Below are 24,755 nucleotides of genomic sequence, written 5' to 3' on the forward strand. Positions count from 1 at the left end.
GTCCATTCTTTTTTTGAAAAGACGTTAGTGAGACGGTCACCGTGAACAGCGAGCGCTGCATAACAATGGTAACTAATTTATTTTGGCCCAACTTGAACCATTTGGACCTAGACATGTGGTTCCAGCAGGACGGCCGGCGTGGCGGCGTTACGTGCCACAAAGTAATTGGCATTTGTCATGAACGATTTGAGGGTAAGGTTATCTCTCGCAAGGGTGATGTTAATTGGCGACCAAGGTCATGTGATTTTACTCCACTTTTCCCGGTGGGGTTTCTTGAAGTCCACCAATACCCTTAAGGTGAACATAACACAGGGATTAGCTCAAATTCAGTCGGATCTATGCGGAAGAGTCATTGAAAATTAGACCACTCGGATCCGTGCCACCGTAAGAAGCCGAGGCGGTCATATTCCACACTTAATGGCATACATGCGCCTCTCAAATACAAAAATTCTTGCCGCAATGCTTAATACCTGGGACTATCATACGAGAGAGGTTGAATCCCTGACTGAGGAATTGACTAATCCTTCAAGAGTAATTCTTGTTATGTACATAAAGTGCATTCTATCCTTTCGGGTTCGGCATAAAACAGTAGGTCCTCCCATCCCTGACAATAGTACTAACACATAGGAATGATTGAGAGTTGAAAGCCACTACGCTCTGGTTTTCGAAGGACTCTTGCGCCACCTAATTTTTAGTTAAAATATTTAAGAATAGCCCAGATTTTACCTGCAAGAACCATAACATCCAAATAATAATGATTGGAGGTTAAAAAGTACTGGGAACTGCAAATTTAGTTTTTGTTTTTAATTGTTAACACAACAAAATCCATCGTGTACCCTTCAAATATATATTTTCCATGACGAAAACTGGTATAATTGACCTTAAGATATACAATTAGCAGAAAAACGAACATAACTACAATTGTGCAAAATTTTTAGTATTCTATACTTAAGGGCACTACGAGACATTAAACAGTTCAAGATCAATTAAATCTAACAAGTTCCGCTTTTATGGATTTGTTCATTCAAAGTCATAGTGAAGCCATTAAAGTTCATGCTTCAGCTTTTAGTGTAATTAAATACATAAAATGTCATTAAAAAATATGCCTGCTTTATTTTAAAGAATATGTGAATGTGTTTGCATTAAAAGTCTAAAAAGGTCTAATATACATATGTACCATACTTACATACATATATAACCATGATTGTATAAATAAACTTTTCGTTGCCTGACTTTTGCTTCCGTTTGTTTTAACCATCGTAACTTTTTTTCCCACACCTGGGGCTCTAGAGTAATTTTGCATTGACAATGGCACTGAATAAAATATAAACCTTAATCCTTTTAAAAGTATACCCTTCACAACTATCTTCCCTACAAAGCCATACCAATCGTATACTACCTAGCACAACAAGAACACTTGATATACCTAGTGCACGAGTATAGTACGAATATACCTCGAAGTTATAGCCTATAGAAATAATATTTTTCCCCAGAGCACAACATTGTCATGGCAGAGCCCGAGCCCGACACAGAGTCAAAACCAAACCATCGGGGTAGTTATAAGACAGAGGTTGAAAAACCACGGCCATAGATAATTAAGGCCATGCCAGCCACCACTACGATAGGCCTCGATTATTACAAGTAATTGCACTTACGTAACTAAAACCCAAAGTCCCCATCATGGATTCGAGATATGGTCTGACTTTTCTCGCCCTCTATCGGTCGTTTGTAGTTTTTTCTTCTTCTCTATGAAAACGAAAAAAAAAAAAAAAGACTGAATCCACGTTACAAATAGCAAAGTTTGTCCAGATATTCCAAAGCTATATCCTTAGTTGGTAGGTACATATGTTTGGATGACCTTTAGACACCCGACCCGGTTTGTTTATAAGCTAGAAGCCTATCCTCCGATGCTTGCCCTGATCTAATGCGCCTACAGCGATGTTTTTGCCCAGGCTTGAATCTGTTCACTTATTATTAGACGATGAAGAAGAAGACGACTGACACCATCATGGTAAGGCCATGCTTTGGCCAGGCCATCATCAGGCACTGCCAGTCTTGTGTCTCTCTTATCCGTCCGTCCGTCTGTCCCCACGAGAACGAATAACGTTCCACATGTTGTATGTTGAAGAATTTTCCCACACACACAATATATAATTCTCTGTGCGGAACTTGAGCTGATTCTTGGAAAAAAAAAAAATTCCACAGACAGAAGTTAGCCTGACTCCCATCCACTGGCCCTGAGAAATATAACAACAACAAAAAAAAATATGGGAAAAATGAAAAACAAGAAAAGAACAAGCGAGACAGACGCAAGTTTTCCCTTTTATGGGTAGTTTTGTTCGTACGCTTGATAGTTCGTACACTGTGGGATCTAATTTCCTCTTCAGTGTCGTTCCCTGATTGAATTACAAAACATATGAGATGAGGGAGTTGGGAGATTCCCCTTAGTGAATGATGCAAGCGAAATCTAGAAACGCTTAATGGAGACAACATGGACGCTCCTCCGCACAGACACAGCCAGTCAATCCTCTAGCCTTCCATTGTTTGGTCTTTTGGTGCACAGAATTGTACATTGCATGCAGCGCATTGTGTGTACGATTTACGAGTACGTTTATACAAGGTCCCTATAGCTCTAGCTCTGTTCGCTATGTAAACAAAAAATACATCTATGGTAGTTGTGTCGAACTGCAAAAGACATCAAGTCGTATAAAGGAAAAGTGGCATTGTTGTAATCAAATCGTATTCCAATTTTTGTTTAACTAGGTTCAAAGGGTGTTTTTCAATACAGGAATATTCGTGAAAGAAATAAAACCCACTTTGTATAACTCACGAAAATGAAAAGTAGATATTTGGGACATTCTGTTTCCGGTGAACTTTATTTCACAATGATAGTGATGTTGATAAAAGATAAAATGCAAATGCAGATGCAACTTTGAGCTGCAGATGTGAAATAGCATTTTCTCTATTATATTTTTTTGTTAAAACACCCTGTCTTTATGAAAAAAATTGTTAACCTTGGTGGCAACCATTATAAAACAAAAGTCTACATACAGTTGTAGAGATGTAGCAATACTTTAAATTGCATATCTATGTATGGTATATGAGCATTCATTGCAGCATTGCAGCAGAGAAACATACTTGTGCATACTTATACGTTTATACCCACCTACCTACTGAGCAAAGAGATTCAACCTTCAAGCGAGAAAAAATATTAAAACGAGAAGAGTGAATTCACAAGCCACCCATAACTATAACGCCACATCATCTACCTACACAACGAACTAAGTACAAACACATCCATAGCTATACCTACACTACATATTCTATAGTGTGTGATGGCCTGAAGGATAAAGAGAGGAAATCAATTGTTGGCGCTGGTGGATTGCTTCCTATTTTTATTTTCTTTCAATTCATGGAGATTCTGGTGGAACATTATTCAATGCAACACTAACAAATAACACCCGTCGTCATGCTTCCTCCGCCGCTGAGCAACCAATAAATGACGCAAACGACAATGACGCGACAGTGGCGGGAGCGCCGCACCGCCAACACGCCAACGTCAACGCACGTAACAAGGACCAACAACCGACAACCAACACCACGACAATAAGAAACGATATAGATGATGAAGATGATTATTGCATGAGCTGATGTTAGTGTGCGGGTTAAGCCTTTTGTCATTTCTATACTAAGTCATCCGTTGCAGGATTCACTATTTCACTTTATGCAGTATCTTCGTTTGTTTTGTTTCTTATAAACTTATCCTTTATTCATCCGCAATCCAGGACATTTTCAACTATATCTGGGTATCAAATAGACACGTAAGCACACGTAACCAAAAGGGTTTTAATATTTGACTCCTTTTTGTTTGTCTTTTATGAGGTTTGTTTAATAATTAATTTATCTTTTTAATTTTATTCTTTAGGACGATTAAGAATTTTTCAACATAATTAATATTCAATGGCACTATAAAAAACTTGTCAATCACAAAGAGTTCTATCAATGTGTCATAAATTCATGAATTAATATCATTAAAAGTAAATAAATAATTTAATGAAACATTTTTCATTAAAAAAATCAATTCATTATTTTCATTAACTTAATGAGATCAATAAAATTGCATTTTAAAAATTATCAAGTTATGAACAGATTCATAAGGCTATACAAAAATTAAAGAAGTTTTAATAGATTCAAAGAATACACTTATAAAATTAATAAAGTAAATTTATTAATTAGGTAAGAACATTTCTTTACAAGTTGATTTTAGTTTCTTTACACTTTTTTATACAAACTGGTTGAATTATTTTTAGCTATGATTTAAGAGTGATATTATTTGACTTCTAGAATTCCAACGAAACTGGAGACATCTAGCTAGGGACCGAGCCAGATGGAGTAGTTTGTTGGGTGAGGCCATAATTCACACAGGACTGTAGCGCCTTAAGTACTTACTTAAGTAAGTAAGTAAGAGTTCCAACCCAAACCCTCAAAAACAAATTTTTTTTTTTTTATTTTTATTTTATTCTTAACTATCATTTGAATGTTTAAAAAAGTTGATTTTTTTTTCAAGTTGAGTTAGTTTTTCGGATTCGAATACAGAAATAGTAGTTTTGAAAAATTTAAATAGTAAAAACAACAATTAATTGGTTGGTTTAAAAGATAAACTTTACCGACAGGATTCCGAAGAATAACGTCGAAGGACGTTTTAGATAACTGCCAACGAATCTATGATTCCGATAAAGAAAGTGTGTTTCTTAGACAATAAAATTGTATCAAAAACATTATAGCTACTAACCTAATTGAAAGTTACGTTAGAGGTGGGATGGAGCAGTAATTTGGAACAAGCTGTTTGAAGAAGCATCTTATAACGTACAGGATAAGTTACACACATTTTGTAAGATCCTAACATGGAATATAAACAGTTTCAATTTGTCAGGCTTGTAAAATAATGCAATAGTTTGGAATGCAATCATTATTATTAATTCATTGAATTCAACTCAAAGATTGCATTCATTGATTTCACCTAAAGACTTGGACTGAAAATTTTGCAATCACCATTCGACCTTAAAAATTCTGCAATCATTTTATCCAATCATTTGACTAAAGTACCGCCCCTCACGCTACCTCGACTCAACGGTCAAATCCTATAAAAATATTTGGGAGTTATTCTCGATCATAACCTAAACTGGAAACTAAATATTGAAGTACGGGTTAAGAAGGCCTGTGTTGCCTTCTACGCCTGCAGCAAAACTTTCGACAAAAAGTGGGGACTTCAGTCGAAAATGATTTTATGGACGTACACAGCCGTAGTACGTCCAATCTTAACATATGGTTCGATTGTGTGGTGGCCTGCTCTTAGCAAAGCCTATAATGTTGATAAGCTAAAGAAGGTTCAGAGAACAGCTTGCGTTGGACGCCTTAAACGTTATTTTAGATCTTCTACCAATCGACCTTTTTATTAAATACATAGTTTCCTGCAGCGCTATTAAGAAAACCTTATGGTCACAGCAACACAACGAAATGGATTCCCTCAGATATTATCTCGGTAGACAATGACTACTGCACTCCTACTTTGAGCCTTAGTAAGGGTTTTAAGGTTATTTCCCCATCCAGAAAATATTGGGAGGATGACATCGTGTCAATAGGTCTCGACACAACAATCTTTACTGACGGCTCAAAGATGGAGTGCGGAGTTGGTTCTGGGATCTTTTCTGAGTCCCTAAATGTAGCCAAATTCTTATGGCTTCCTGACTTTGCTAGCACTTTTCAGGCTGAACTGCTGGAAATAAGGGAGGCATGTAAGATACTTAAACAAAACCCAAACAAAAACCAAAATGCGGCTATCTTAACAGACAGTCAGGCAGCTGTCAAAGCCATTAACTCGGCCACATGCTCATCTAAATTGGCCCAGCAATGTCGCGATGAACTTGCGAGCCTAAACATTAACCTCGGTGTCGCCCTCACCTGGGTTCTGGGCCATAGTGGTATCGTGGGTAATGAACGGGCTGACGAGGTAGCCAGGCAAGGATCGGCCCTTCATAGCTCACTTGCGGAAATGGTTAACATTCCTCTTGGTGCTATGAAGGGTAAAATCTTTTCTTTCTACCAAACTGAATCAAACCGAAGGTGGAGCAATTTAACCAACTGCATTATATCTAGGAAGATATGGACCACATATAATAAAACCCGTACAAACGATCTTCTATGCAGGCCAAGGCAAGACATAGCCAGGATTGTTGCGGTTCGTACCGGACATTGACCTATATGAGCTTATGCGGGTATCTCCTACAACTACATTTGCCGTAGTCGTAGTGACTAAAGAGAAAGTGAAACGATAAACCATTTCCTCTGCAAATGTCCTGCTTTGGCAAACACTAGAATGAAATACGTTGGAAAAGCATTCTTTCACGAACTTGATGAGCAACTTACAGTTGTCCAGACCAATCTACTGTCAACCAGACTGACCACATTGCGTTCGTTGCTAGAAAAGCCTCTAGCATCATGTATGTATGTTCGACCACTACCAGACCTAAGGCAAAACAGGGAGATGCTAGAAGAAGATACAACGTCGAACGGCTACAATCACAAGAGATCGCCTCGTCCTTCTCCGACCGAGACACAAGAAACATCGTTTAAAGTTCTCTGCCACCAACACAATGAACCAGTGCCAAGATGCAATCAGAGAAGCCGCCTCTGATGTGATGGTTTTGATAGAGAATGTCGGCAGGCAAATGCAGCTAAATAACAGGCACGCTATAGAGGAAGAGAGAAGCTCACAAGCTCTATAAGCAGAAAAAGTGAGAGGAAAAATATAGAGCATGAAAATTGTGCGGTGGAAGATGCTTAGAGAGTTAAAAGCGGAAATGAAGTTCGAAAGTTCTATGAGCAGGTGAATCAAAGGCTGCAAAGACGAAAGTGGTAGAATCACAGTAAATGTTGAGTACATGAAAGGACCACTTCTGAAGAGGTATGAATGCAATAACGAACCGTTTTCCGCTGTCAGGCAGGGTGATCCGTTCAATATAGATGAAGAAAGTCAATAAACCCGCCTTCCCGGCATTCACAAACTAAAATTTTTCCACATCTTAGTTGACGTCTTAGTATTATTTGACCGAATATCTCCTAAAAAAAAATTCCGTCTTAACAACGTTATCAATCCCCTTAACATTGCTTACCAAATCTTCTCTGCCGTGCATATACGTATAAAGCCCATCATCAATAACGTGACATGACCTTATATTCACATTACGACAGATCATGGAAAAAAGCGTAACTTTGAGGTAGTTAAGGACTGCCTCTACCAGAGTTCCGCTATGAATGCAGAAAACAACACCAACGCTAAGATTAAACAAAGAATCACACTTGCTAACTGCTGCGCTGTTTCTTTGGAAAAGCTTTGGCTTTACCAAAGTGGCTCATGATGTCCTTCTATTCTTTTGAACTCTTTGCATTCTTTGTGTTTTAAATCTCCTCAGTTTCATTTATAACAATTAAACAAATAAATAGAACTTAGTACTAAAAACGAGAAAAACCTATAGGGTAAAGGAAAAGACTCCTGGAGTACCATGCTCAAGGCATGATAGACAAACAGCTCTTTCGTTAATGAAATCTTTCTTCATTCCCTGAATTCCAATTTCCAATAATTGAAACATAGTTGAGAAATTGAAAAAAAAAGAAAAGAAACCCATATCGATATCAAATACAAATGTGTGTTGAAAACGATATTCATTGATGCATTTATAAAATCCATCGACATCATGTTGATTCAATATTAATATGAATTTTATGATTGCATCAAATTCAATAATCTACCTTCATATTCTATACTCGTACGTTTCGATTAAACTTGAATTTCCTAGGAACATACCATATTCATAAATGTTTCCTGAAAAGCTTTTAAGTGAATTCCAAAAAGATGCTCTTTTACTTATACAAAAATACACTACAAATATAATTCTTGTTATACATTTTCTTTTTGTGACTTAATATTGAAAATTAAAAGGCATATTTTTAAAGGGAAACAATAATTAATTGAAAGACAAAATTTCTTTATTTATTGCCTTTCATCTCATCTCAGATCATATCACTAATAATTGAAAAATAAAGGTAAATTACAGGACATTTTATGAGAGTAATGATACGGGTATAAGAACTCCTAGGATATCAGCTTTATAAAAACACAGACAGTCAATTCCATTAATTTGAATTGAATGATTAAAATTTATTTTACATATTAGCTTTTACACTCTTACTGAATTTAGTTTAGTTTAATTTCTTTTATAGGCTTTACACATCATTGAGATACAATATCTTCTTTAATATACATATAATAATTAAACATAATGTTGAAAATAAGAATTTAAAAGGGGACAACTGAGTAGTTAACATATAAACTGTGTAAAATTAGCAATTTTTTCTTAAATATATAGTAATGTTTCAAATGAACAACTTAGTTTATTTGCTTGTTTGCTTGTTTGTTTGTGTGTTTGACCGTGCTCCAAGTCGCAAATGAGCAATATTATCACATTATTTTTTTTTGTGGACGCTTGAGAGTTGTTTTAAGATATTTTCTTACCATGGTAAAGTATTTCATTCACAGTTTTTTCTATCAGAAGTGTTAAATAAGTATTTAATTGATATTCTTTCAAATACCTTGCCTTAGAGAAGAAAGCAGTATATGTATGTGTATGTTGGACCAAATGGATCAATTGTGGCTTGCTAACAAGGCTTTAAAAAAATAATAAAAAACAAAGATATATGTCATAATAATCAAGTGACGAAACGGTGGGATGGAAGCTTAATAATGACGTTATAACACTCCTACTTTTTGTGCTTACCAATACTGAAGTCAAGTCGCAAAGATTGCTCCAGTTATCGACCATTAATATTTATATTAAGGTGATCAGGTGTTTTATCATTTTAGAAATTTTTTTTAAATACTTGCTAGTTATGGCCTATGACAATGCTTTACAATCGATTCAAGACTTTGAAGATAAAATATGTGAAGTTATGGAAGGGATATGATCAAGTCATCAAATCAACCGCAAGAGCTCCAATCTATGAATAACTACTTTTTTTGGAAAGGATTAGATGACATGGACATGGACATAAAAAACATGTGGTTTAATCATGACGAGCCTACGGTGCGGCCCACATCACACATCTCACGACACAAACAAATTTCCATTCCAGTAATTGAAGTGCGGATGGCATTGGTGAGGTCATTCCACGTGCACGGCATGTGTTGTGCGATTTGACTTACTTCTTCAGACTTGTTTGTGCTGGGTTTTTCGAAGTGGCAGATGTTTTAATAAATGACTTTGAAATACGTCTCTCAAAAATACAAAAATGTCGTTAAGATTTCAAACACATTTTGTTTTATTTAATGCTAGCTATTACCAACAACTTTTCCCTCGCGGTAAAAAAAAATCAAAATATCACATAGAGACATTCTAGGGGAAAGTATACATGAGCTAGTTGATAAGCTTTAAACAATCAAACCAAAAAAAAAAAAAACCCAAAGAAACCTAAAGAAACGCTGTCCTTTGTTAAAGTATAAGACATTGCCCCATGCACCTTCTAGTTTTAATATTGTTTCAGAATAGTTTCGTGCTTCAATGTCATTATTAGAAACGCCTAATGATAGGCAAAGATGTCAAGTCAAGAAACAGGCAGCACCTTATGATATGCTTCTATGCAAGGTATAAAAAAAAAGAATTTTAGAATATTTAATTTTAAGTGTTACCGGCTTATATGCTCGGAAGAACTATGAAAGAGAAGCCACAGTAAAAATTAGTTTAAGATACTCTCCAGCCTCATAACTATCTCCACACAAAAAATCATGTCATAATATTGCTCCATTGTGACGTGAAGGAAGGACAAACAAACAAACAAGCAAACAAACACTTATAATATTAGTTTAGATTAAAGATAAGAAGCGCTTCTTGAAAGTCTTTAAACAAATAAGCTTGTTTCATATTAAAGATGGAATACAAAAAAATAATACAAACCATATTTTTCTTGTAGAATTATTTCTGCCTTTTCAATTTTAACTTTGTTTCATAAATCATTAAACAAAAATAAGCACACTAATATTTTTGTTCATCCTTTAACCCGCATTTAATCATCATCATAATAACAAAACAAAAAATAATTATGATTGTTGGTTTGTTTCCTTTCGCTTCGTTCTTCATTTACTAATTGCGGCTTTAAATATACTCTAACCCTTTTTATTTCGAAAACACAAAATTATAACATCTCTCCTCCTTTTTTCTCTACACATACAAACAACTAATGCTCGTCCTTTTAGATTAATTCAGAGAAAGATGCATATAGGACTCATTATCTCTACTTTGGCCATGATGGTGGTTAGGTTGAATAATAATTCCTCTTTTCACTGGAAAACTCTCTATACAATTGGAAATGTGGAAAAAATAAAAATATAAAAAAGTTCCATATTAACAAAAGGAAATGTATAGATATCTCTTCGTGGGTTTCGAGAACTCCCGCTTTTCAAAAACTGATTCTATATACAAACAAAAACCAAAGCTATATTCACTGTGGACTTTATAGATGCATATTTAAAGTAGAGGCATTTTTTGGTATCTGCTTTCGAGTCTTTTCCATTTTTTTTGTTTATTTTCCTAACCAAAAATAAAGAGGGGGTGAATCAATTTTAGAAGCTTTACGCTCCATTGAAAGAAATTTTCCAGCTTCAATTTGGGGCAGAATTTTCGTTCAAAGGGAATTTCCCAAAAAAAAAGAGGATCCTTTTGCACTTCAAATCCAGCCAACTGTATGACATTCGATTGGGGTTTTTTCCATCCTTTTTTTGTATCCTTTTTTTTTTGGTGGTATGTGGTCTAGAATCCCACTTATTTCTGCTCGCAATCCTTTTTGGATGAGATACCCAAGAAAATCACAGTTGGGGTGTGAATGATTACATTTTTTTTGTTGTTGCTGTTGTGGTGGTTATGACCCTGACTGTTTTTTGATTTGAGGCATCACGCTGATGCATTACAAGCAAATAAAAATGTTGTCTGTTGCTTGACGTGGGTCAGGACGGGACAGGACAGAATTCAAAGATTCAATCAAAATGAAATTATTTGCAAAAATATTTTGCTTACCTTTATCAGTAACATTAAATGACAGTGGTCATTTCTTCTTAATTTGGTCCGAAGATGAAATTAAATTATACAAATATACACACAAATGGATGTTTTTGCCTTAATAATTTCTTTTCTTTTAACGTAATTTGGTTTGAATGGTTCTTGAAAGCGCACAGGATATTTGAGTTTCCTTATTTTCTTTTTCTGCTTTCTGATGTAAGAAATTTTATTAAAAAATGGTGCGAGGGTTTCTTCCTTTTTTATTTTTGTTAGTACTTTAATCTTTAAATTGCGGTAGTAAATTTGTTTTTTTATGACTCTAGTAACTTATACCCCATACCTTACCTACCTTCAGAAAAGAAGATAAAGTGATTTCAACAGGTTTTGTTTATGACCTTCAACTTATTTTTTTTATTTTTTATTTCGTTGATTAATAAAAAAAATTCAGGGAAAAATTCTTTGGCAGGTTTTTTGTCGGAACAAAATGTACGAGGAGAAATATTTTAATAAAATTTGTACCATTATTATGTGTATTTTTGTTTGTATTAAAATCCATGAGTTTTTATGACATTTTAATTAAAATTTAGAGTTTTGTCGTTAAGCGAGCAGAACAAAAAATAGGTTTAATAAAGTATTGCTTGACTTTTTCGTTTAAATTTTCTACTTAATCAGTTCATCAGGACCATTTCGGTTATTGTAGGATTTTTCTTATGATCTCATACTTAATTATTTTAGTTAGATTTTGAATTCCATGGAAATCAGTAAAATAAGTTCTTTAGATCTTCAGCGTTATTTATTTCCGTTTAGGTATGAGTTTTATTTTGAAGTTAATTATTAAAGTTTTTAATGAAATCTTAAAAAGTTAATAAATGTGGAAAATGAAATTAAGTTTTCTCCATTAAAGGGTGTTTTGTCTTAGGGGTGTCCATATAACTTTGAAATGGAATAAATATAATACATATTTTTTGTAAGTGACATGAAATTCATCTTCTTCTGGCATGAAATAGAAAAAAGTGCCTGGTTTAATTTCATGAATTTTCGACTCGTGATATGTCCAAAACCCCCAATAAATTTAGCGGTTTTCGGAGCTTATACATTTAAATGTAACCCTACCCATATTTGACGTAAACTTTTCCTACCCTTGTTGCCAGAACATCTTTTTAATATTATTAACATTTATCTTTTTTGCTTATATATTTTTTTAAATGAAAAAACATACAACTTTTGTTAAGACGTCTTCTTAACACTTATTTTTTAAACAAAAATTTAAGTTTGAGTTTAATTAAGTCTTTAAAATATTATCAATCAAAAAAGCACAGGGTGATACAGAACCGTGGGTAAGTTTTAATGTTTAATTAGAGCGAAGACATTATTTACCGACACAAATCTAAGAAATCTCAAGCTTTATAATTGTCTGTTTTCCATACTGTGAGATAAGATCAAAGGTATGTTGCATATATACAGAATCAAAGCTACATACTTTTAAACCAATATGTACTGCAACTTTTAAACCTAAGCAATGAGCGAGAAATTTGAACATAAGTATTTTTAAGAGAATTTGATTTGCTTAAATTTGTGCCAGTTATCGTTGAACTATCTATTATTTTCCATCCATCTCTTATTTGGTCAGGTGTTCCAGAAGGCTGTATATTGAGTGCGCTGATGTTCGCTCTTTTTATCAATGATATTGAAAATATATTACCGGGAGGCGTTAAATATGGTGATTTATTTTTGAAGATTTTGTTATATGCTCATGACATGGTGGTGTTCTCTGCTAACCCAGTGACATTTCAGCTTCAGTTAAATAAACTTAAATAATATTTCGATTTTTGGAATCTCAAAGTCAACATTTCTAAATCTTAAATTATGATTTTTAAGCCCCAAAACCGTTCAGATAATAATGTTCGAAATTGGACATTGGATGGTTCCACTATTGAAGTTGTCAGCAAGTAAAAATATCTTGGTTTTACTATCACACATAATTTGAACATGTGGTCACATTTTTTGTCAAGAAGCTTCGTGGAGCCTACATCGAAATTTAAGGTTTTTGAGGCTACCGTGAACAGTTGCTTTTGTTACGGGAATGATGGTATGAATACCAATTTCAAGAGGATATGGAAGTTATTCAAAGATACTTTTTCAAGAGAATCTTCCGGCTGCAACGAAGCACGCCTAATTACGCCTTATATGTTGAAGTGGGGACTTCCTCAAATATATCTTAGAAACTTAAAGGCTAACGCAGACTATCTTATTAAAGTTATGCATAGACCTGATAGTAATCTGCACAAGCAAATCCTGCTTATATCACTCCATTGTGGATATTCCCCTTTTAGAATTTGGCATGTTCTTACCACAGCACATAACTAAGCAATGATTCTAAATGCAAACAACAAGGAAGACTAGAAATATACTTTTTACAACTGCATTTCGATGGTTGATGAGGAAATGTACAAAATTAATCTCGAAAGGGCTAGGAAATTACTCTCTAGAGCAACCTTTAGTCGTCTTAATTAATTTTTGGGTGATTTAATTATTTCTGTGAGGACCTTTCTGCTTCTGATAAAAGTTTGATATTCAAAATACGGACTGAAACTCTTGAGCTCACCTACAGGCTACATAGAACTGACATAGATGCAATTTGTTCACTCTGCAACTTAAACCAAAACTAAGATGTTTACCATTTTTTAGCAACTTGTTCTATTTTACCAGAAATCCATAGACTTCATTTTGATAAAAGTTTCTTTTCGTCGGAAGAATGTTCACGTGTTTTAAACGGGGAGTATGGTTCGAAATTGCTGGTACGCTATGTTTCCCATGCAAATAATTACAGAAATTCTTATTTGAGTATATTTTGAAGTATTTTGAAAAAAATCCCAATAACTTGAACCTTCATATTGATGACATTTATTATATATCATTACTTTCTTAAAAATTATTGCATCATATCATCATAATTAGTGAATATATTCATAATATTCGTACATGAATTTGATGCACATGTTTCATCATTTTTATGAAATTAATCGTTATATTGATAAATGCTAACATCAATATTACTAATCTAATCATAATATTGAAGATTTTTTTGTAATCACATTGATAAATATTTCTTACAATTTTAAATTCTTCATCACAATGATGCATGAATTTAGGGGATTTTTTTTATCATATTGATGCAACAAATTGATGAATGATGTACGAGATTCAGCGGTTAAAACTTTTTGAACTCAAATTGAGGATTTTTTCATGACGACCTTTTTTATCTTTATTATTAACCTAATTGGTTCATTGCATATCTGTAAAAATCTCACATGAGGATGAGTAAGAGGCAATATGCCACGCAAGAGGTATTTGACAGACGTAATAAGACGTGGGATATAAGTAAGTCAGTAAGTGCGTAACTGAATTACAATCTATTACGTTATGATAATGATTATTTTTAAATTCCGTTTTAACAAAATCTGTTTTTATTGTAAGTTGCTACTTTCAAAAAGATTAATATATAAAAAGATAATATAAAGGTGAGAAACGACAAAATGAAACTTTTTAATAAGGCTAATTTTTAAGCTATTATGTGTTTGGCAACACTGGTTTAAACAGCTGACGCACGTTTTGTGTTTTGTTTCACCGTGAAATATCTTCAGTTTGGTCTATAATTTAACCATGAATTGTCTTACAAACGAAGAACGCTTGCAAATTATTGAATTATATTATCAAAATGCGTTCTATGTTAAGAAAGTTCATCACGCGCTTCTTCCATTTTATGGTCAGTTTAAAGTCATAGTTTGGAGTGTTTTATGGACAGTACTTCTTCAGAGATGATGCGAATCGTAACGTGAATAGTGAGCGCTACCTTGAGATGATATCTAACTTTCTTTCACCTAAAATGCAAGAGTGGTTTCAACAAAACGGTGCCACAAGCTTCACAGTACGCGTAACAATGGAATTATTGAGAGGCGAGTTCGTTAAACCGGTCAATTAGCCGCCTAGATCGTGCTATTTAACGCCTTTAGCCTTTTTTTGTGGGGCTATGTTAAAGCTCATGTCTATACAGAAACATTAAATTATATGGACCGTACTATCTATATTTAACTAGGTTGCAACAGGTAAGCAAACCACTTGCCTATTTTTTGTATTTCAACCAATTATATCATAAAAAAAACTCAACCTTCGAGGGGATTTATAAAAAAAAAAAAAAACTTTTTAAAAAAAGTAAAATATAACAAAATATCAGAAAATTGTTTCCTTGAACTCCATTAACCTTATAAACTCCAAAAGCTTAATATCAAAAATTGCTTTCCAAAAAATCCCACATAATCCGCAACCAACTGTGTTTTTGTTAACATTTTCAATTACCACTCAACTTCCGTCAATTTTTTTCAAAAAAAAAAACATATAAAAAATGTATTCACTGTTGAAACAAAACTTTAGCAGGAATGACCATCGAACTCATATACATATGTTTTTGCAATACGAATACTTCCTTATTTCATGCATCATATCTACAAAACCAATAAGGCTTTATATAGGTGCAGAACACTCATAGAAAAAAACAGAAACAAAATTTTTTAGATAAATAAAAATAAAAATATGACACGTATTTACCGAACGTGCGTTGTCCTTAGTTTGAAAACAAAAATATAATAAAAACTTAAAATTGAAATTTGAAGCCAAATATAAATAAAGAATCACAGAAAAATTATGACAACTGGATTCATACACTATTCTACATACTTTTAAAACGCCTAGTTATCTATACTAATATTATAAATGAAAAAATCAGGATGTTTGTTTGTTTGTTTGTTTGGACGTCCTTCACTCCACAACGCAGCAATATTGTGACATGCATTTTTGTGTGGAGGTAGGCATGAGGCTGAAGAATGTTTTGAGCCACTTTTTACCATTCGAGATCCGCCCATAATACTAATAATTAGATATTCTATATTTTAATTTTGGAACATTAATTAGTAGCATATCATTAGGAGAGCCGGCTTTTGGACATATCATCGCTGCAGAATACTAGGCGTTTCTTATGTTTCACGGTGGCGGCGTTGGAAAAGGAAAACGAAAGGACGAAAATACCATTAAAAATTCAAAAGGCTTCATTTTTTCATTAAAGTTTTTATAGCTCTGTTAACCAATAAAGCACAATGACAAACACTAAATGTACCAAAGGCAAACCTAAAAAGCAGTGTTTCATCACATTAAGAATAGACTGGGTTACATTTTGTTCCTCTTTATTTTTTTTGATTGTGAGAAGCTTACCAATTAACTTATTTATACTTGTCCCTGAAATGTCTCTCGGTTTTATTTTGATTTCTTCTACCATGCGGGATATACAGAGATGTTCTCATCTAACTTCCAGGACACACCTGATTCTCGGGACATAAATTAAAATTAAATTCTTTCCTATGGGAATTAAACTTAAGGTAAATAACGAAAAATACCTAACCAAAGTCATTAGGAATCAATTTCCGTAAAGGTTTCATAGGAATGTAGCTTTTATCTACACTATACGTCAGTTCGAGAATCGAATCTCTATGGTATTTCTATCTTCCTGCAGGGCCTTCGATAAGGCTGGATGGTGGTTGCGGCTGCGGCATCTAGCCGAACCTGAGGCTGGCTGCTAGCTGCTGGCCTATACTCACACTGGCGCTGATTGCTTTTACTTTGAATTATGTTGACAGGATTAAATTTATTCCCATTAAACCGCGGGTTAATAATTCATTCTCATGCTGGTCGTAGATCATTCTGCTGTTGTTGTTGTTGTATATGTTTCTTTTGCTGATACAGGGATTATAATGGTGTCCATAGAAGCTTGTGTATGCGGCCCAAAGGATTATATCTATTAGAGGACAATATTATTGTTGTGCTGCATGTGTACGACAATGTGGAACGTTCGCTTTCGCTCCTCCTAGGATGCAGGTTATGTACTATATACCTATACAGTACATATGATGACTTTTGTGGCCTTAAAGGAAAAGGTGAGCAATTGCGCTATTCAGTTGCACTTTATTATTGTCCCGCATAAAAGAAGAAAAAGAAATGATGATAATAATGATGGGGGCACCTGTACGAATGAGTATAAACGGTCTAATCTTATGTCATCGTAGGAGGCGGAGGACTCTATGTATCCGTAGGTACATAGACATAGACACACGATAACACAATTCCAGAGAACAGAAAAGGAATTCTTTGTCAAGGGTTGTCAGAGGTATAAAATGTTGACATTAATTTATCATTATTTCACTAACAATGAGAAAAAGTACAAAGCATACAAAAACAGAGTGGACAAAGAAAACTTTTATGTGTTTTGAGAAGGCTTGTTAGCCTCAAAGTTATGACACTTTTATAAAGGACCTTTCTATACCAACTTTTGATTATTGACAGTTGACAGACAGCCGTTCTTTATTCTTTCTCTTTAACCAAATCAGAATGGGCGAACAAAGCTTCGAGACGGTATTGGTGCAAATGATAAAATGATTGATGTCTTACAAAAAGGTTGTTCTATTTAATCAGACGATTGCCTTGCCATGAGCGTATAATCTACAGAAAGGATTTTTTGAGTAGATACACTGGTTCGAATTGGAACAAAATTCAACTGACTAATGGATTGAAGGTAAACACTCTGATTGAGTCTGAAGTAATAAGAATTTAAGCCTAAAATGTATCTAAAAAATCATCTTCAGTAATTAGGCCCATTTAGAATTTGGAAAGAAACCAATTCACAAGAAATCCATAAGCACCCATAAAACATTGGTTTCGAATGTCCCATATGGCAATGAACGGGAAATACTGAGTTTGTTAGACATTCGTGGAGTGCGTTTAAGAAAAGAATCGATTTCAAATATGTGATCACTCTTCAAGAGATGGATTGCTATGTTTATAGCTTTAACTGAAAGCTTTTAAGTTTATTCGATGCAAGTACCACCTATAGTAGTAGTACCCATGGCATGATGGTTAGTGCGTTAGACTGTCATGCCAGAAGTCTTGGCTTCAAACCCTGCTTGTGCCATCTAAAGTTTTTTTTCACTGCCTCATATGAGGAATTGACTAATTCTCCAAAAGTAATTCTTGAGATGAAAAGTGCTTTCTCAAATTAGCCGTTCGGATTCGGCTTAAAACTGTAGGTCCATTTCATCCCTGACAACAGTACTTGCATACAGGAATGGTTGAGAATTGTAAGTCACTAGGCCCTAGTTCTCAACGGACTGTTAATTTATTACGAAAAGGGGAGGGTTACTTTTTTGACACAGTAGGCAGCATTGAGTTTTGGAGGCATTAAATTATACATGGTCAAAATCAAAATCGGTATCTCCTATTTAATCCATCCTTATTTTCTTAAAGCTCGCACTGTGTTTTAACTTTAAACATGTTAAGGGTATTAATAACCCCTTAGAGTGGCTGTTGATTATAAAAAAAAGCTTATCATACGCTACACACTTTATTAATGGAAACGTTTGATGCCAAACTCTGTTAAATGACTTTGGAGTATAAACTGCAATAATCTAACCTTCTTCCAAACGATGCAAAAATGTTCGGTGAGATAAACAGTGATGTGATTCGAGATCCATGAGCTTTGAAAGAAAGACGTAAGTACAATTGGATGATAGTTACCGAGAGATTAGAACTTTCCTTTTTAGGAACAGTCTAGAAAAATCTGATTGCCATCCAGACTTAAAGAAGCCTGCAGAGTAGGAAAGGTGGAAAAGCTTACACAGTGATTTTGCCAACTTTCAAGAACATCTCTTCAGAACAATAGCGGGAAAAGTAATCAAGGCCAATGCATTTGGGTGTGTCAATGTCTTTCAGTACTATTACATTTACACGAGTCCCATATGATGGCTTATGCTCACAAGTACAGGAGGAGTCATTTTACTCATTGGCAGTATTAAACTAACAGGAGGTGTTATTTCGAACCAGCGATAAAATGACCAGAAACTTTTACCAACTTTGGGACATTTTTGTATTTGTTACCGTCATTTCTAAGCATGCGAAAATTTAATGAGTCGAATATTTCAGTTGCAGACCTTTCTAGCTTGTTTAAACTTATTACTGTTTTCCTCCAGGGGTCCCTTTGTAAATCCGTAATTTTACATATTTGATCTTAATAACCTCCTAATGACCATCCCATTTGGATTTTTCATATTTCTAAACGATTCTCGCAGGGGTTAGAGTTTACCAAAAACTGGAATATGTCAATTTAAATTCAATTCTGGTATGCCTCAAGGGAGTAACCTAGGTCCATTACTTTTAATTTTATTTATTAATGATTGTTTTGTTTTAAAAAAACATTGTATCGCTAATCTTTGCAAATGATGTTAAAGTGCTTCGAATTCATCTATTCTACAAAGTATTGTAAAGAGCAACGAAAACATGATTAAAAACGCTAACAAAACACTTGGTTCCTCCAATTCCATGATGGCTATGAATTCTGTATGTTTCTATTGTCGGACCAATTTTTGCGTTGATATTATTCCGTTCACATTGATAGAATAAAAAGTATTCAAAGTAGATTTTTAAGACTTTGTTTTGTTTGTTTTTCTTGGTCTGATATAATTTAATCAAGGGAAGCTTTTTACTTAATAAATTGTCTTTAATTTAATGGAACGATTTGATTGCCATCTAGTCTTTGTTAATTGAATTTTAATATTAATCAGGCTGTCGTCTTAGGACAATTACCCCTTAGAACTATTTTTAGCAGATCAAACTATGGAGCTTTTAATTTAAATAATCAGGTGGTGTAAAATTGGACATATTTATTTAAAATTTATTCACTGAACTGACTCAGTGAAATTATAAAACTTAACCTGTAGAACATATTATGAATTTTATTTGGGGTTCCTCAAAGAAATCTTCTTGGTCCGATTCATTTTTCTATATTTTCTGAAATAATATTTTCTTTAAGACCCAATAAGTTCAAATTCAAATCTTTTTCCAACTACAAATCTCATTTTCTGACAGACAGTATAATGCTCTTGTTTGTGTGAAACTTTATTAGAAGACATTTCCAAGAAACAATATTAAACCATTCTGTTTTATTTTTAAGCCTAATGCCGGAAGTAGTGGCATTATATCCAAAATAATTGCCAAGAGGGTGACAATTATATTATAGCAAACCTTTGTCGATGTATGTGTGTTTGTATTTTATGGTACATGTAACAATGATTCTCATCAAAGAGGCAAAATATGTTTCAACCAAGTGGAAAAATTACCTCCATGTTCGACAATTATCACATCCCTTTTCATAGGAGTTGGCAGGAGGAAGATTTGAATTAGTCTATAGGAGTGAAACTTATATCACGACATTCGATTCGGGATTTAATGGAAATGTGTGTATAGGTTGGGGGTTGGAAGACTCGATATATTATGTAGGGTATAGTATTGAGTATGTTTAATCCCAACAGTACGTGTTAATTATTATAACTTTCTTCCCTTAAGGCCATTCAATGTTAAATTCTTATAACTCTAACAACATGATCATAAAAGCAAATACCTAACCATTACGAAAGACGCAAAATCTATCTACATTTTCCTTACAACATTTGCGACTTGTGGGGCGATAGATTTGAAGAAGTATAAGAAGAAAGATATCGAGGTTAATTTCCTGAGTTAAGACCTTGTACAATACACACTACACAGATCAATCGAAATTCATTCTTGTTGGAAATTGAATTATAATTTATTGTGTAGGTAAATATTGGATTAAGGAAAAGGAAAATATTCACTGTTGGATAAGACGAAAAAATCACCCATTTTCTTGGGTGTTATTTAAGGATATGCAAATAGCTACTTTTGGAAAAGAAGGAAACAAAATACACAGCATAGGGATGTGTATTTTTTTTTCGTTTAGCAGGTATGGTAAAGTTGAAGACAGCTTTTTAAAGGAGACCTGATCAAAAGTAAAATAGCTGACGGGTGAAAATTATGTTTCAGACCTGCTTCTTGAAGAAACGAACAAAAAAGTTTTAAAAAAATACAAGCGTTTTTTTTTTTTTGAAAACGCATTAGGGAAGAGGAAAGGAAAAGCACATTGTTAGTGTTTTTGTTTAAAATGTGATCCTTAACAGAAACAACAACAACATCATAAAAAACGAACAAGGTAGTTTAGAAAAATTGGTTGTAGATTGTAGAAGTATGTTTTCAAATGAGGGTATTATAGGGTGGGATAAGGATGATTTAATAAATTACATTTTTAAAGCGATTTGTAAAGGGCCACAAATATTTTAAAAAGAACTTCCAAAAGACTATTATTTACTTCAGAAATTAAAGTTTATAGAACTCTTTTTAGCTGTCTCTGTATTTGGCTAGCTATTTTATTCATGGACATTGCATTTTCTGTTACTTACCTAGTGTTGTTAATATAGTCTGAAAAAAAGAAGAAATAATTATTTAGTTTTTCTTAAAAATTATTAAAGAACAAATATATAGTTTTTTTTTAAACAATTTAGTATGTACTTTAATTCTTATTGAATTCTCCACTAACTTATTTATATTTAAATATTTGTTTCAATAAGAGGTTCGTATTTCATATTTTAAATCCATGAATATATTTTAAGGAACATTCTTGGTTCTTTATTTTATTGTTAATAGGATGATATGTTTTTAAGAATGAACAAAATATAAAGTAGATGTCCTGCACGGTGAATTGTAGCACCACGCAGTTTTCATGAAATTTTCCATAACTAATTCGCACATTTGCAGGATAAATTGTCATCGATAACTTCACGAATTCCATCTTAAAAGCTTTAAATCAATTGTTTAACATTGGCTCCAGAAGAAAAGGAGTCTTAAAGTATTAAATCTTAAGACCTTGGTAAGCAACTGTATTAAAGTCACAAAGCTTTCTGTTTAAGAAATCACATAAAAAGCCCTCGAGTTCATCAAGTTCTTAGTTTACAAAATCTTAATTATGAACTAAAAATTTACATCTTAACCACCCCTAATTTGTCAAATATTTCTTGTCTGTATTTTAATCCTGACAGACAGAATATTTTGAAGAGGGTTGTTGTTAGGTATAAGATTGAGAAAAGGAAACAGGAAGAAATCTAATGAATTATATATAAGCTTAAAACTTGTATGCTTTTATAGGTATATACCATAAGTAAGCCAATAACGTTCATCAAAACAAACATTAATGAGAGTAAAATGTAAAAATAATTTAAATATAAAAACTATGAAAGTATGAATTATTATATCCTTGTAGGACATTACATTACATTATTCTTGTAATCGTTTATTGTCCTTATGGTTATGTTAGAATAACAATATTAAAACTATGAAACAAACTAAGCTATTAAGTTTATGTATAGTTCATATGTAACAAACATTGTTAGTTATTTATCAACGATGTTAAAAGCTTATATGTAAGAACTTTTCTTATCGCTTTACACTCCTTCGTCTTTTAACTTTTGAACCTACTTGAATTTTACCTCTCGAATAAAAAACACTTTTAATAATTTTGATCTGTCTTTCCTTTTGTAATCCGCACATTTTGTAAGAGGTTATTCTCTAAGTTTTTCAACAAAAGATTTTCTAATACGCGTACGTACATGTTTTATTTGTTACCCTTATTAAAAATTAATTTTGAATGACTGAGACAAATTACAAACATTTCTGAGAGCTATATTTTTAAATTTTGAAAACCATCATTCTCAGTCAATTCAAGGATCTTAGTATAAGAAATTGTTAGATCACTTAAAAAAATTTAGTAAAAGAAAATAAACATTTTTAATTTAACTCAATATTTTGACATTTTTGGAAAAAACAAGGTTATCCATTTTGTGGTTTTAAAAGTAAACGGTAATAAAACACATACAAAATATATATTTCCACAATATTTATTTTTGACTATAAAGTTTGAATTTTGACATTATGTGTAAGACACTACATCATTTACATGATCACCACGCCAATTGTTGCAAGCATCAACTCTTTTCAGGTAATTTTTGGCAACTTTATGACACATATTGGGCGGTATCTCAGCCATAACTTGATACATTTTGGTTTTTAAGCGCTCAAGAGTTAAAGGTTTATTTGCATAAACACGGTCATTCGCGTAGTCTAACAAAAAATGTCCATTGGTGTCACAAGATATTGGTGGCCTGTTGATATCGCCACGACGAGAAATTATGCGACCAGGAAATACCTCTTGACGTACAGCCATATTCGCTCGATTTGTGTGTCATGCGGCTCCGTCTTGTTGAAACCATATGTTCTCCAAGCCGATTTCTTCGATAGCAGACAAAACAAGTCGGTGATCATATGATCTTAATGCTCCGAATTGACGGTGGTAGTTGTTCCTTCGTCGTTTTCGAAGAAGTAAGGTCCAATCATACCACCGGACGAAAAAGCGCACCAAACAATGACTTTTTGGGGATGTAATTGCTTCTCTTCGATTGCTTCAGGATTCTGAGAACCACAAAACCACAATTTTGTGCGCTGAAGAAAATTTTGTTCGAAAAATCGCCGTCAACCGCCAGTTGTTCAATCACATATTCAACGAGCGATTTATTTTCGAAAATAACAGACTAGCAACTTAACAACAAAAATTGGTTTAAAAACTTAGTTTGAAAGATGTTGAATTCCAGCCCTATCCATTTGAAACTATAAAATGGATAACTTGTTATAGTATTTTTGAGAAATTCTTTGGATGAAAAAATAAGGTTTCCAGTTAATTAAGGAGCAGTTAGTAGAACTCTTACTAATTAAAACATAAAGATTTAAGGTCACAACACAGTATATATGTATAATTTTTCATATTTTAAGTACCTTTTTCTCCTTGGTATTTTTCTAAGGAATCAAAATCATACATTTTTTTTAACATAAGTTAATTGCTTCTTGTGAACTTGTCTTAAATTATAAGTTTACATTTTCTTTTTGTTTTGAACATTTCATCCTGTACATTGAGTTTACAAAACACATTTTTTGCTTTTTTATTAATTCCGCTCCATTTTTAAATCACAAAGAAAAAAAAGCAAATGTAAAAAATGAAAAAAGTTTTTTCACTATTAAAATGCCAAAAGAAGCTTTTTTTTGTTTGTGCAAAAGAAAAAAATATAACTTTTAGGAACTTATTTGTGCATTTGATCTTTCAATTTAAAAATATAAAATCAATTTCAATGATGGAAAAGTTCATTCAGTTGGAAATTTAGGTATGGGAATCGGAATATGCCCCAACAACACAATTGCATCAGGTTTCGATATCGAATGCGCTAGGAATTTCGTATAGCTCTCATCGAAATGTTCCTTTCCTTTCAAGGAATTCGTCGTCCTTTGGAATGCAGTTGTTGTATGATGATGGGAAAGGGAAGGTATAGAAATAGATGACTGCGTCGAAGCATACCTTACCTGTGAAAGTATGTATATATAATTTAGAGATGAAATTGATTCTAAATAACAATAGCAAAAATCACATTACAAATTATTGTATGTATTTATATCTATAGCTGCATAATTTACAATATGCACTGTGCATTCCATGTGTAAGGTCCTTTGATTTTCTTGGAATTTTGTTAACATTACAGGTGGCACCGGAATCAGGTCATGAATAATGTGACTAAATATGTATATGCACAAATGATTCATCCTTTGATGCATGTAGGAATTCAACCTACACTCGTAACTTCGTAATTTTTTGTAGCTGCCCTA

General features: G+C 33.4%; 1 protein-coding gene across 4 annotated transcripts in view; it reads right to left on the reverse strand.

Moving 5' to 3' along the window:
• The window catches only part of LOC129938445 (uncharacterized), a 180,540-nt gene that overhangs the window by 12,579 nt on the left and 143,206 nt on the right, over nucleotides 1–24,755 (reverse strand). For all 4 annotated transcript variants that reach the window (XM_056046008.1, XM_056046007.1, XM_056046006.1 and 1 more), the window contains one exon: nucleotides 21,455–21,473. The gene's annotated coding sequence lies outside the window, so the exon portion shown is untranslated. The remainder of the gene's footprint in view (nucleotides 1–21,454; nucleotides 21,474–24,755) is intronic.

This window comes from Eupeodes corollae, chromosome 1, assembly GCF_945859685.1.
Source record: "Eupeodes corollae chromosome 1, idEupCoro1.1, whole genome shotgun sequence".
Lineage (NCBI taxonomy): Eukaryota > Metazoa > Arthropoda > Insecta > Diptera > Syrphidae > Eupeodes > Eupeodes corollae.